General features: G+C 37.0%; 1 protein-coding gene across 1 annotated transcript in view; it reads right to left on the minus strand.

The window, feature by feature from the left end:
- The window catches only part of piga (phosphatidylinositol glycan anchor biosynthesis, class A), an 882,343-nt gene that overhangs the window by 253,097 nt on the left and 616,651 nt on the right, over window positions 1-12,595 (minus strand). The gene's annotated exons all lie outside the window — the stretch shown is intronic.

Consider the following 12,595-nt stretch of genomic DNA (forward strand, 5'->3'; position numbering starts at 1 on the left):
TGTTTTACATAAAGGTTTATCAGCAATATCATGGGATTCAATAACATCTGCTGCTAATACATCTGCCAATAACATCTTAAAATGTCAGTCATACCAGTCAAATATAAATATTTTCAGGGCTGGTAGGATATTATGATCAAGCTGTGTAAGTTTACATCATCTAACCAGGGTTTCCGTGGGTCTTAAAAAAAAAAAAGTAATTTGAAGTTCCACAATTTAAGGCTTAAATGTCTTAAATTCAAAATCATGACATTAAATTAGGGCCCTATGATTTCGAAGATGCTGAAAACATGGTTGGAATTGCAGAATCCATTCATAAAAATGGAATTTACTGTATAATGCAGAATGTCACGGAATTTGTCAAATTTTGGATGAATAAATCAAAAGGAGGTCAGAACACTTAAAGGGTTAGTTCACCCAAAAATGAAAATTCTGTCATCATTTATTCATCCTAATGTCGTTCTAAACCCGTAAGTCTTTCGTTCATCATATAAAGCGATCAAGTCTCTTCAGAAATTTTTTAATAAACCACTTAATTCACATGGATTAGTTTTACGATCTCTTTTTGAAGCGTCAAAGTGGTAATTGCTTAGACTGTCAATGGAGGGACAGAAATCTCTCAGATTTCATTAAAAATATATTAATTTGTGTTACGAAGATGAATGAAAGTCAATACAAATTGTATCTTAACTTTAAAGCTGAGTCCAAATTAAAACAGAATAAACTATAACAAATAAAAAAAATTAACAGATTTCATATAGGGCCCTACATTTAACAGCAAAATTAAATTGTATGCATTGCAAATAATTTTATTTTATTTTTTTCAGTAGAAATTCTGAACATCCTTAAATCAAGGTCCATTTACTTGAAATGAAAAAAAGTCTTGTTTTTGATAAATTGAAAAAGATTAAGTGAGTTTATGCTTAAAACATTGGGTATGAAAATTAAAAAGTTATGGAGATCTGTTGGAAATAGAATTTTCAAACTTTGAAGTGTCACCTAACATAACTCATTGTGTGCTTAAGACATTTACATTTAGAGAACATATTGACGTTTTGTTCCCTTCAATGTATTTCTTAAATTTTCTTTAATCGGTCTTAAATTTACCTTCATAAAACCTGCAGAAACCCTGTCTAACAACTGAGGAAAACTAAGGTAAAGTGACATTTTAATATTAATACAATGGAATCTGTTTTATTCTTCACATTTTTCAAACTCTTAAAAATGTTATTATATCCAGATTTAAATTAGATTTTGAATCCCAGAAATTGGACCCCATGATGTGTGTTGAACATTTGTATGAATATGAAGCTCTATATGCCAGCGCATCTTCCATTACTGTTTGAGGCTCAGATTATGTCTACAATGGTAAGAGCGTCCCTTTAAGACCTAAAAATGATGACATACTTAAGCCAGTTTGCGTGATTTTCTTTGCTGTCCAGTAAAGATACAGAGCCTCTTACAAGCAGTGTTTGAATATGAAATTGAGCCCTTCTCTTTACCTGAGGCTGTTAAACAGCAGCTCTGAGACTCCAGTCATGTGCTTATCCTTTATCTCGAGGCCAGTGCTGGTTAATACCATCCCTATTTTGTGATGTAAATTTCACGCTTTTATAATGTTGCTATTGCAAACATGTAATACAACAAGACAGCCTGAAGATGTTTACGGTTTAGTGAAGGACTGCGCATTTCATTGATTGCCCTCCGAGGTGCAGTTTGAAAGTCAGTGGTGAATTAAAAGGTTGCTATTCTGTGCCCCGCTCATATTAATACATATTCTGAGGAAAAATAAGGAAAATCTGTCTGTTTACGGACAACGATGCAACATTAGTAAAACATACTCTCAGTAGCCTTTTTTGGTACAGCATGATAATGCAGCCCTCGATTTCCTCACAAAAGAATGGACAGTTTTTTTTATATTTTACATGTATATTTTTAAATCGCTGAATTTGAGTGTGTTATGTACAGCAAAAATGGTTTCAGGGTTAAATGATTGGTTTAGGGTTGTAATTTTATTTACATTAACCCCTTAACTGTCACCTCCCTTTTTTTAAATAGATGTGAAAATGCACTATCCAAACTTAAATGGTTGTAATTCAAGAATGATTTGGAATATATACTTTGGTCTTGTTTTAAAGAATATACTCAGCAGATTATTGTTGAAAGCACTTAAAAAAATTAAATAATGAAAAGCTATGGAAGTTTAAATTTACTGTAAATCAAATGTACTGTACTACATATTTTTTATTTAATATAAAATATATATTTGACTAAATTCTTACTCTAAAATTACTATAAAATCAAAGCCATAACCCCAACCCTAACCTAACCCTAATGTCTAACCAAGTTGTGTTCCAAATTTGAAGTTGATACCTCAAAAATTAGTTCCAATGAGATTTGTTTTGACGCTGTATCAAAAATAGTCACAGGGTATCACCCACATTACATTTAATTTATTTTTTTGAGGAATTTTCCTGTAACAAATGAATACATTTCTGTCCAAACATCACTTAAATCACAAAATATGGAACCTTGAGGCTCCGACTCCTGTAGAGTTTTCCAATGATATGTGTTTTGTCAAGATTAGAAAAGGTTTTCATTATAAAGTAGTTGAAATATGTAATATTTAATATGAAGCCTGACACCGCCCAATAGGGGAGGAGCCTGCTAAAAGAATTTAGGGTATCGTTTCCATGGTAACGTAACCAATTTCAAAACGGTTTTCACAGGATGAATTTTGAATTCGTAAGCTTATAAGGTAAGGTATCCTTTGTGTATTTCTGCATCTGACACTTTTAACTGACAGGGGTATATATTATAATAATAATAATCATTTATTATTATGAGTTTATTTATTAAGGGTCAGTGCAAAAACATAATCTTAGCTGAACTGAATCTCAAGTCCCTAGAAATAAAAAGAAACATGAATATAAAAAGCTACACATAATCACTTTTTTAGACATGCTTACAATTACTTTATTAGACATGTATTTTTAAACCAGAAAGCACTGCTAATATGTCAAAGATATAGATTTGAGAAAATTAGTATGGGCTAAAGATTTTCTGAATAAATTTGGAAAAACGGACCTTTGAAAGTTCCTTTGTATAATGAAAGTCTGGGCTGATTGTGTTCGACCTGATAAATGTCTGTGCTTATGCAAAAGAGCCTCAGTTCTTTCACAACCATATTACTTGCAATTTTTGGCACAGAAAGTGGTGATATGTAGTCTTACAAGATAGATGGGAAGTTAAGCCCAATTTTCCTGCAGGGAGTAGACAATGAGTCATTGGACCAGATGTAGGACCAGCTGAGAGATGGAGACAGCGCATTACCCACCCTTCGTTTCGATAAACCTCCTTTTGATGGCGAGAGGATGCAAAAATACCACACTTGGAGAGTTGTCACGCCGCTTATCTCTCTCTCTCTGAACAAAAGGCAGCATTCCGTACATGTTCCCTGGTGAGGGTGTTTCCTGTGGAGGGGAAATGCCTGGACGGATCGTGGAAGTCAGTTGGGGATTGGCACACAGAACACTTCCTCTGCACAACCTTATCAGTGCTTTTTGTTTAATACCATGTCCATCCTCCCACTCATAGAGATGCACAATAAAGGGGTTTATGTCAAGGGTGACAGAGTGCTGAAAAATAGCCATCAAGCTTTTTTTCCCTCCTTGTGTGAAAACAGATTTACAGATTGAACAAAAGAAGATATTTTGAAGAATGTTTTTGTCCATATGATGAAAATCAATGGGGTCTAATACAAGATTGAACCCCACTGACTTGCACTGTATAGAAAAAAAAAACCTTGAGAGACAAAATATTTTCTTTTGTGTTCCACAGAAGAAAGTCAGTCATATAGGCCTGAATGAATGGGGGTGAGTATGTGCATATATATAAACTTAAATTGCTTAAATCCCCTTTCTTTCCCATTCTGACATTAAGTTTAGAGTTCAGGAGATTGGCTGCGTCCCAATTCGCATACTATCCGTACTAAATAGTATTCGAAAAAAGATTTAGTATGTCCCAAATCTTAGTATGTTGAAAAAAGTATTCCAAAGATTCCCGGATGGTTTACTATTTCCGGTCAGAATCCGAAGTGCAGATCGATGCGCACTCTAACGGCTGATATTGCCCACAACCCATTGCGAGATGGACGAGGATTCGATTAGAACTACAAACGCGGATAAAAAGTGTTTAAAAAAACAACATGACGGTTACGCGAGTCTGACGGTTAAGTGGAGAGGATTATATAAAGTGGTTTGAGTGAGCAATTATCAGTATTTAACCTGACGAAAAGATATTTATTCAATATTATCCACATTATATTTCTCCTTCAGCAGCATTGAGAACTTTTGTAATGATACGTTTGGCCATTAACTTTGCAAAAACACGAGAGGAGTCTCTGCACAAAGACCCACGAAAGGCAGATCAACGAGCGACTACATTTCTCTCCGATACGGTAGGAAATTAAATTGAAAGTGGGGGCTTTTAACTGTGACGATGATTGACAGGGCAGTTTAAACGGTGACGGGACGCACGTAACAGAGTCCGTTAAAGATGACGAAGTAGTATGTCCCAAAGCTTGCATACTCTTCTGCTCTGCTTACACACTCAAAAGTATGTACTTTTTCTTCACAAAAAGAGTACATACTTTTAGGACGTAGTATAAGTAGGCGAATTGGGACGCAGCCATTGTCTTGACCAGGACCACACCCCTAAATGCATTGAAGCAACTGCCATGTGATTGGTTGATTAGATAAATGCATTAATGAGAAATTGAACAGGTGTTCCTAATAATCCTTTAGGTGAGTGTATACACACACACACACACACACACACATGCATATATATATATATATATATATATATATATATATATATATATATATATATATATATATATATATATATATATATATATATACACACACATGTATATAATATATATATATATATATATATATATATACACACACATGTATATAATATATATATATATATATATATACACACATGTATATAATATATTTATGACAAAGATTTGTTGCCAGAACTGGCGAATGTTAAATATATCTAATAATAAATTGTTCTCACTTTAGTTTAGGTCGACTTTTGCCTCAGTAAACTCCTAATTACTGCTTAGTAATAGTAAGGTAGTTGTTAAAGGGATAGTTCACCCAAAAATGAAAATTAGCCCATAATAGGTGTATATGACATTCTTCTTTCAGACGGATAAAATCTGAGTTAAATTACAAAAGTCCAGGCTAATCCAAGCATTAGAATTTGATTCATAGTTGTTCAGCTTTTGAAGTCCATAAAAAGTGCATCCGCCCATCAAATAACATGCTCCACGCAGCTCCGTGGTATTAATAAAGGCCTTCTGAAGCGAATCGACGCGTTTGTGTAAGAAACATATTCATATTTAAAACTTTATCAAGTAAACTTTCGACCGACCGCCTTCCATGGAAAAGTGTTGAATGTTGAAAGTGAAACTCAAGATGCGTACGTGACGTCATGACGAGCGTACCTGGTCGCGTTAGTCTTTCGATCAGCAGGAGAACTTTCAACAATTTTTCCATAAATTGAACAGGGAAGGCGGTCAGTCGAAAGTTTACTTGATAAAGTTTTAAATATGGATATTTTTCTTACACAAACGCATCGATTCGCGTGGAGCATGTTATTTGATGGGCAGATGCACTTTTTATGGACTTCAAAAACTGAGCAACTATGAATCAAATTCTAATGCTTGGATTAGCCTGGACATTTGTAATATAACTCCGATTTTACTCGTCTGAAAGAAGAATGTCATAGGATGAGTAAGTTATGGGCTAAATTTCATTTTTGGGTGAACTATCCCTTTAAGTTTAGGTACTGGGTAGGATTAAGGGATGTAGAATATCATGCAGAATAAGGCATTAATATGTGCTTTATATGTACAATTAAACAGTCAATATCCTATGCTAATAAGCAACTATAGTGAGAATTAGACAACAAAACGAAAGTAAAGCGGCAGCCCCTCATCGAAGACTGCCGCATATAAACATAATAAAACGAAGTCCAGGCCTGGACCTCTCTCATCCTTTTATCCTTCTGGAGCTCCGCTATGAGACTCGAGACCGGTGTGGTGTTCATTAACACTCGCTCCGTTCCCATGGCTCTCTGCCCCACCCTGCTTGCCACAATATAGCATATTTATAATATCTGTTCTACATAATTTGTCAGAAAACATTACTAATTTTGAATGGTGTTAACTGAGAAGGATGTTTTTTTGCAGTTGCAACAACTACCAACATCTAGCTGCCATTGCTAACTAGCTAAACCTTGATCAACTGGGTCCAAAATGTCAACCATAATCATAACAATACCGAGAACCAAATTGCTTTACACTTTTAAGACAAATGAATAAAATAAAGCAAACATTTCATTACATTAAGTACCTTCATTAGTGTTTCCACTCTCCCTTAAAAGAAGCCTGTTTCTGCAGTTTAATTCTTGGCCAGTGATAAGAGCAGTGTGGGGTCATCGCGGTGGAGGATAGGCTGGAGTTGACAAGCAGAGTTTGGAGGTTAGACTTAATAGGGGGAGTCAGTGTCCTCTAGCCATATAAGGTGAATCGTATTGCATAGTTTGTGATGAAGCAGACAAGGACTTGGAGCAAAAAGCAAGAACAGTAGAAGATGGGGAAAAACTACTTTGAAAAGCAACTACGGTAACACTTTATTTTGATGGTCCCCTTTAGATATTCTGTTGACTATAAGTGCACTCTAAAAAATGCTCGGTTAAAAACAACCCAAGTTGGGTTGAAAATGGACAAACCCAGCAACTGGGTTGTTTTAAACCAGCGGTTGGGTTAAATGTTTGCTTAAAACAACCTAATTGCTGGGTTAAAACAACCCAATCGCTGGGTTAAAACAACCCAATTGCTGGGTTTGTCCTTTTTCAACCCAACTTTGGTTGTTTTTAACCCAGTATTTTTTAGAGTGTAAAGTTGCACCTGCATGTCAACTAACTCTTATTAGAGTATTAGTAGACTGTCTGCTTAATATCTGCTAGCACTTTTTTGATGCTCCCCACATACATTCTAAGTAACTTTGCAAATACATGTCAACTTAATCTACTAACCCTAACAGTCTACTAATACTCTAATAAGAGTTAATTGACCTGTAGACTCAAAGTCATCAGAATGTATGACGGGGACAATCAAAATAAAGTCTAACCACAACTATTATTTTAAATGTTGTTTTCATCATGTGCGAAATTCAGATGGTGGAATATTCTTGTAAACTTACATTGTATACTAATAGTACTACTGTATACTAATAGCCTACTAATAGTAATTGAGCAGCATCACTCAATTCCAGCCCAAATAAGTTTAATCAATTTGGTTTACAAGCTTCAATCAAAATGACAAAGTCAAGCCATGATTATTGCTCATAGTAGAATGATAGGGGGTTTGACAGTATGATACCTCAGATAATGCAAATCATACAAGGATAAGTGTGCGGTTAGGCTGCTTTAAACAGATTTTTGCTTACTGGATGATAATGGTTGAAAGGCCTAATACTTCATAAGGTAGAGAATTTTGGCTCTACCAGTAAGCAACTGCATAGCAACATGCTCAATACCACATAAGTTGTGTCTCCAATGATGCATATGCTTATACTATGCATTATGTACTTACACATTTTATAAGGATATATTGTCATTCACCATGAGAGTCTGATAGCCCCTCCCACTATAGTTAGGAAAGCTGTGACAGTTCAAAGTTTCCAGCATTCCACACTTAGTTTTTTGTTGTTGTTAATGAAGTGCATCATCCAGATATTTAAAGTGCACTTTTTCTTTATGTAATTTTCAGCTTGAACACACTACTCACACTATCCTACAAAACAGCACAGAATAGTGCAAAAGTACACAAATTGGGATGCACCAACAGAACACACTATATAGCAATCAATCACATAACAACATGCCGAAAGCCACCCAGAACCCCAAATATAGCAAGTGCATAGCAACACACTAAAAACCACTGAGAATAGTCTAGCAACCATGTAGCAATGGCATAGCAACCACCCACAATACCTCTGTGACTTTTGAAAGTACCACGGATGTTCTTCAAAATATAAAAATATAGTTTTTATTACTTTTTGTGTTGTTCAAACTCACAGCTTGAACTTTCTTTTTGGCAATATCCTGATTTTGTAAATCAGATTTCCTTTTCAAACGCCGAGCCTGTGTATGTCTTGTTTGTGGTTATTTATTAGCTTGTCTTATTTGTAGCTGTACACTGTATAGGAATAATGATTCCAGCATTCAATATAATTTTTCAAATATGAGCTACATTCAATACAAGATGCAAAAGACTGTTATGAAGATATTGTCTCACAACTGCTTCATGTGTATATGAACATTGCAATCTCAAGTAGATTCATCTTGTGTCTATGTAGAAAAAATTGTGCACCGTAAATTAATGTTATAGGTTTTATTGTAAATGTATGTTTCATTTGTCAATTTGTTTAATCGAAATGTCCACAAGAACGATTATGAGTTGACAGTATGCTTTCGAATCGCTCGCTGTACTTTGATGTCGAACACACCTAGGGCACATGAATTTGAATGATGTGCACAGATAATTTATAATAAATACTACAATATTCCATACAAATATAAAAATGGTCAAGTTAGATTTTGTGGTGACTTGTGCATTCAAACATTTAATGCACACTGATAAGAATGGTGGCTGTGGATTCAGCGGTCGTGCTGTGTTTGAGAATTGTACACAGAGGCAGGTGACAGAGGTGAGCGGACAGCTGCAGGGGGACGGCGCTATCGAGACGCAGGTGTAGGCCTACTGCATCTGGCCTTGAGAGCGAAGTTAAGTCTGCCCGTATCCCGGAGGGACTCCTCCCCCCCCTTCCTCGTTCAATCTACACCAACTCCACCATATCCTCTCCTAATGCACAGACACCGCATGCTAGTCACATAGAATATGTATCTGTCCATTTATTGCGGTATACATTTTATATACCCGTCAAGAATCTGTAACAGCTCATTATACTATCAGTACGTACATTTCACAGTCACAGCACATTTTAAAAGCAGAAGACAGATGTTCAAACACAAAGAGAAACCCTCCTTGATATGTATCACAGCAGACAATGTGTTTTTTGAATGCAATCAGTGTTTATCCCTGTGTACCTGTCAAGGCTCCTTTCCTGCCTGGAGGCCATTTGCAAGCCACACTTCCACTTTCATCCCCCAGCTGCCGGGAGAGCATGCAGCTAATCCCAAAAGACCGGCTGCAACGTCCCCGGGAAAATCACTGGGCTTACCTGATCCAGCACTGAATTAATCTCCTTCCCCTTTGGGAGGGGAACAAAGCACAGTTTGGTCCAGGAGGGAGGTTCCAATGCACGTCCTCGGTATAGCACAACGCTCACACCTCCTCCCAGCTGGTGCTGCTTGTGCCACCATGCATCACATCTCCCCCCAAAAATGCTGCTTTTAGCTATTTTGCTCATATCTTTATAATTTTTTTTTGGCGAGGAATCTCACTCTTTATAAGGGCCACAGGGCCCTTTTATTCAGAAAGGATGCATTTGATTTAAAGGTGACCGTAAACATTTTACATTGTTACAAATAAAATTCCAGTAAATGTTGTTCTTGTGAACTTTGTATTCATCAAAATCATGGTCTTCATAAAAATATAAAGCAGCACAACTGTGTTCAATATTGATAACGAGAAATGTTTCACAAAATCAACATATTAGAATGATTTCTGAAGGATCATGTGACACTGAAAATGTCAGTGTTGACATCACAGGAATTAATTACATTTTCAAATAGAAAAGAGTTCATTTACATTTCAACTATTTCATTATATTATTGTTTTTACTGTTTTTGATAGTCTTGGTGAGCATAAAAACTTATTTACTAAACTTTTGAATGATGAAGGTAGTTTTCAGATACAGTTTAATACATCATAATTTATTTAATATTTCCGCTCCGCTGAACACATTTTACCATATGTAAATCAATTCCTTGCACTTTTCCACAAAATCTGTGTAGAAAATGTGTCTGTCTGGGACTGATTAGGGAAAAATATAGGTATTTTTAAAGTCATAAATCTCACTGTTTATAGGGACAGAAACATATGATACATGTTGGCTTGGCAACGTGTGTTTTTACACTGACATCAACAATAACCTTTATGACTTCACCCTAATGAAAATCGATTTTCTAGATGAGGTAAGTTCTCATGACAAATGTGACCTGATCCCAAAAGACAGACATGGAATATTCTATCTACTCCCCTTTTAATCATATTATCCTTTCACCAAACCAGATCAGAACCCATTGTTTACATAGACAGAAAACAACAGAGAAAGAGGCCCGTTTCTTTGCAAAAAAAAGAAAAGAAAAAGAAAAACTTGCTTTGACAACTTTTGAGGGAGGAGGTCAACTCTGGGGACTTTCTGGACTATCGGTGAGGGGCGTTATGGGTGTGAAGCTACACTGACATCATACATGCATCGTCAACGGTGCTGCGGTGGGCAGAGAGAGAAAGAGAGCGAGAGAAAGAGCTGGCCGAAACCACACTCTCCTGACGTCTGTGATGACCTCAGTGAAAACAGCGTGATGAGTGGAGACACTCTCCACCGGCAAAGCAAACATTCGACTGGGGGCTGCTCTTGTGTGCCTTTGGATGGGCGAACGGCTGCCAAATATTTGTTGTTTCGCCCTGTTCCTTTCTACTGCTGATAGACTCTTGCTCATCTCCCACGTCGCATGTCTGGATTGAACTTTGCCTTGGGAGGAGCAGCGTTAAAAGTCCTTTGAGTGGCCCATCGCTTTGAAGCAAGGTGCAACTATTTTGCAGAAAAACCTGCACAAGCTCTGCTGAGCAGGCAACATTGTAAAGGAGTGCAACTATGGGCGCACCGTCAATTAATTTCACAACCCACCTACTTCTCACTGCGCTGACACCACACCCATCTATCCAATAACAAACGGCCTCCACCCTCAGACCACAGCTCACCAGCTCTCGTCATGCTAACACAAACACCTCATATCTCACACTTTTTGGGGCCTCTGAGGTCATTGAAGTTGCTGTGTAGAGATGCTGAACTTTCCAGATGAGGTTTCTAGAGAAAGCACTGAGGCGTAATGGTCGGCTCACTTAGGTTTCGCATATCTGGCTAAGAGCCCATGTGCTTGCTCTATCTTTCCCTCTCTCGGTTTTTATCTTTATCTTACTCTCTCACTACCTCCACCCCTGACCAGTTACTTCCTGTTTCTGAAGTAGACACCAGTGCCATCAAGCACTATTTTTGCTGACAAGAGAGAGGTGAATTATGGGACATTAAGTGGTGCTACTCTTGATCACATCATTCATTTTTAGCAGATAGCTTTCCGATCATGAAAATAACAAATGTGAATGTTTTTCAAGTATAGGGTTGGGTACTAATATTCCTAATTCGATTTCAATCCACAAATCTCGATTTGATTCAATTGCTAATTAATTTCTAATGCAATGTGCATTTTCCTTTCCAAAGTATGCAGTTCAGTTTCTATTTATAACAAACACCACAAGTAAACTTTAAATTGCATTTCCTGTGTTAAACTGTAATATAATATTACAATGTGTAAAATTATGAATGAACATTCAGTTAAACTCCCAAAGAGTAGAAAAGCTCTGAATTTGGTCTATAATTTGACAAATTCTTAAGTAAACAGTAATGGTTCATGAGTCCATGAGTCTTTTAAAATGATTTATTACAAGTGCCAGCTCAAAAGAGTTTGCTTGTGAATTGGACAACGCAGGCTGCACTGTAAAAAATATCTATTAAGTGTAAATAAGTCCAAAAACAAAGGATACGAAAATCGATAACCCCAGATTGTGCAATCGAAGCAAATATGCGTAGCAATCACCAGCCTGAGCACTGTACCCAAGAGAATCTAAGCTCTGCCCATTACAGTTTCTCCTCAGAAAACCTCAGACTAGCTCATGTTTCTCCAGCCTTAACATTTTCTATTCCTAACATCTATTTTGCCTTAAAAAAAAGTAGAGTAACTGATATATGGAGTTTCGCCAGCAGAGTGTCCTACCTCTCGCTTCCAGTCTCCAGTCCCCAGCCTGACTAATAATTGAAAGCCTGCATGGTTTCCCTGCGCACTGGGGCTGGGCCAGGCTTTGATTCAGGCAGTGTGGGCACTGCTGCTTCATCGCTCACTGGAGAGAACCTGAAACTGCTCTCACCCACTCCACCTAGAGAGAGAACTCCTTTAGCCTCTTCACAGCACTAGTGGAGGAGGGCTGATTTCCCATTGTGCTTCATTAACCTTTCCTGGATCTCATCAGCACGGATTCATCAAGGTACATTTGAAGAATGCGCTCCGAAGCCATCATCGCTTGAGGGAGTAGATGTGTCTCTAGATATTGTGGTGACTAAATGTAGAAATATAAACTATGGATTAATAATCACAGTTTAGACAGGCATGCGCTTCCAAAGAAGGCCGGTGTGCCTCAGGTACGGGTACTGGGGCATTTTACTTTTCTCACTGACAGTTTGTATTACTGTAATAACACACCAAA

Source organism: Gobio gobio (genome assembly GCF_949357685.1).
Source record: "Gobio gobio genome assembly, chromosome: 7".
NCBI lineage: Eukaryota > Metazoa > Chordata > Actinopteri > Cypriniformes > Gobionidae > Gobio > Gobio gobio.